General features: G+C 44.2%; 1 pseudogene; it reads left to right on the top strand.

The window, feature by feature from the left end:
• Window positions 1–1,330: 1,330 nt before the first annotated feature.
• On the top strand, window positions 1,331–2,366 carry LOC118842154 (annotated as a pseudogene).
• Window positions 2,367–3,492: the final 1,126 nt, after the last annotated feature.

Here is a 3,492-nt window from a genome sequence, read left to right as displayed (position 1 = left end):
GTATGTTATGAATCAAGAAGTTTGGAGAGTGGAAGAAGAAAAGAAAACTGATTTGGGCAGGGAGCAAACATGGAAATAGGTGAGAATGAGTCAATCTTTAGTATGAAAGAAACTGAGTATTCTTGAAATGTAGTTAGGAAGAATAATATCAAGATAAAAGCTTCATTTTTTCTTTCTGTTTTTTCTTTCCCTTCTTTATGCTCAATTCAATATCTATTTCCTGAACGTGCATGTAGTACAAGGGATTGGAATAGGGGTGGGGATGGGGAGAGAAATACAAAGACAAAATAACTTCAAGGAATTTATGATCTAGTTCAGGAGGTAAAACAAGTATGCAAACTTCAATAAAAATAGAACATAATAGGTGATTAGAAGGTGTGAAGAGCTATGTGAATCCAACTTTGCATATGCCTGTCATTCAGAGAGAGTGAGAGAGTGGGCAGTGAACTGAGTGGCAAAATCCTATACACTAATTCACAATCTTGTCCAGGAAGAAAGAGTATTCTAAGTAGAGAGCTGATTACACATGATGGTTTTATGCAATAAACACCGGAGAATTAGCAAAAAAAAAAAAAAAAAAAAAAAAAAGGTTGAGGAACTTCTTCGGTAATGGGAGTAGAATATAAAATAAATAAACAAAAACCATCAGCATTTTACACATTACTAAAAAAAAAAAACTAGGAGGAGCTATCTGAAAAAGAAACTCCATTCAAAGTGACTGAAATCCATAAAATTATGGTTGTTAACCTACCAAAACACATGCAGGTTTACATATTTAAACACATACACACACACACAAAACTACAAAATAGCTATTACATAAATAAAGGTCTAAATTAGAGAAAAATTCAATGTTTGTGACCTGGTTGCACCATACAATAAAAATGATGCTACTATCTAAATTAAATTCATGCTATACCAAACTACCAATGGCTACTATATAGAACTAAACGAAATAATTACAAAATTCACTTGGAAGAACAAAAATTTTAAAATTCAAGAGAAAGAATAAAAAATGAAAACAATCTCACACCCAGTAGTCATCAAAACTATCTGGTATTGGTTTAAAAAAAAAACTAAATCACTAGCAAGGGCTAATTAAGACCTAGACACAGAGCAGCAGCTTTGTTTGGGAGGGTGAGCAGAGGAGAGAGTACTACAGGTAGAGATGACACCCTAGAAGCCTCCTGGTTTGGGGAGGACTGCACAAGTTTGCCCAGCCTCCTGGAAGGGAGCATTTGGAAGGTCCTAAAGAACACCAGGCTTTCCTGGGGCTGCAGCAGATGAAGAAATAATTGTGCCTTGGAAATCGTGAGCAAAAGGGGCCACAATGGGCCCAGAGCCGCCTCCACCTCTTCTCCTTTTTACCTGGCTCCCAGCAGGATGCCTCTCTCTGCTGGTGATGGTGCAGGATACTGAATGCTACGTCACACTGTATGCCTCTGTTGTCCTCAAGTGCAACTATACCACATCTGCCCAGCAGCAAGATGTGGTGGTCACCTGGTGCTTCAAGTCTTTCTGCAAGGCCCCAGTCCTAGATCCTATCAAGCATCTTTAGCTCTGGGTCAAGACCCATCCAATGACTGCAACGATAGCCAAAGGACTGTCCGAACTGTGGCTCAGAGGCATGGACAGAATGAGTCAGTTTGGGTGTGGAGTTCTGGCAATGCATGATTACTATCCAAAACTGAGCAGATCTTGTGATTAATGAGGTGATGTGGTAGGAGCATGGAGTCTACTACTGTGCCATTGAGGCTCCAGGGGACACTTCAGGAGAACCAGACAAGGAAGTGAAGCTCATTGTTTTCCACCGGCTGATGGTGATTTTTATCATCTCTGTTGCCATCCTCCTCATGGTGCTGGTCAGCGTGTGCTGGTGTCAGTGTTGTTCCTAGTATTGCTGCTGCTACATCCACTGTCCTTGCTGTCCCACCTGATGCTGCTGCCCTGAGGAAACCCTGGCCCAGCACCAGTATATGAAGCAGGCTTGGGCACTAATCCCCCAGATGATGGAAAAACCCCTCTACTGGGGAGCTGACAGGAGCTCCCAGGTTTCATCTTACCAAATGAACCCGCTGCTGCAGCGAGATTTTTCCCCACCAGCCAGCTTCCCTCCGATGCCAGTGCCCCCAACACCAACTCACCCCCCTGCTGCCAATGGAGAGCTAGAGTATCTAGAGAAGGTACTGCAGAAACTCAACCCCGCCCAATCCCTCCCACCAGACCACAAAGCAAGAGTTGGTCGTCACTGCAGTATGTTGTCCTCCTTGGGTTCAGAAATCGTGGAACGCAGGATTATCCACCTTCCCTCCTTGGTCAGAGACCTTCCCTCCTCCCAGAGGACCAGTGAATCATCTCACCAGTAGTTTTCCAGGCGACCTTGGGCTCTGGAGGAGGGGAAAGAGGAGAGACGGCAGAATCATTACTCTGATTTCTGTTGAGGGTCCTTGGAACCATGGCCAAAGCCCAAAGCCTCAGAGCATAGGGGTGGTGAAAACTATTAAGAGTGGAAGACATTGTAACTCCAGGGAGGAAGTCTCACCCATGTCTAGGCCTGAGTGATGATGGGTCCTATTCCTGGGAAGCCCACTGGCACCCCAACCACTCAACACGACAGAGCCACTCTCCAGGGAGGCGCCATAGACCAGGCCAAAGGGAGAGCACCTACAGGTACCGTAGCCACTGACACTGAAGCTATTCCCCGCCACCTTGCCACAGCTCTTGGAGTTCAGAAGAAGAGAAGGAACGGCAGTATCGTCAAGGCTGGAAATCCCGCCATCCTTCTCAACCCCCAAGCTGGACAGAAGAGAAGCCTCCAAGCTACCGCTCTCTAGATGTCATTCCAGGCAAGAATGTCAGGAAAAAAGGGAATGTGGAAAGGCGTTTAGAGAGAGAAAGCTCCCATAGTGGAAGGAATGTCATCATTTAATACCTGGGATCTCCTTCTTGGCTTTTCTATCATGATGGATGACAATTAATTTTCTGACTCAGAAGCCCTGACGATTCTAACTTGTGCTTCTGGATTGGACCCCAGGAACCAAGCTGAAGCAGCATGACGGTGTAAGCCTACTATATTTCACCTTTGGCTTCTCCCTTCATTCATTCAACAAGCAGTTATTAAGTGTCTGCTGTGTGCCAGCTACTGTTCTAGGCACTGGGGATACAAAAGCAAAATCAGCCAATCAACAAGCATTTATTAAACACCTGCTATGCTTTACAAGCTAGGCAGTGGGGATACAAAGACAGACATTAATGAGGATATAGGTCAGACCAAGAACTCAGTTTCATGAATCTTCAACCCAGTTACATGTATCAGAACCAAGGGTTAATCTCAGTTAGAACTCAGGAATCTTGATAAAGCAATAGAACATCCAGGAGGTGCAATAGAGATGATGCGTGTGTGCTTCCTTGTATACAGCTGCTCTAAAGGATATTTATAAGGGGAGCATTTTGTTGAAACTTAGTCTCCACCTGTTTCAGACCTAGATTTAT

This window comes from Trichosurus vulpecula, chromosome 3, assembly GCF_011100635.1.
Source record: "Trichosurus vulpecula isolate mTriVul1 chromosome 3, mTriVul1.pri, whole genome shotgun sequence".
Lineage (NCBI taxonomy): Eukaryota > Metazoa > Chordata > Mammalia > Diprotodontia > Phalangeridae > Trichosurus > Trichosurus vulpecula.
The sequence above is the reverse complement of the archived record's forward strand: the minus strand, read 5'-3'. Positions and strand labels throughout refer to the sequence as shown.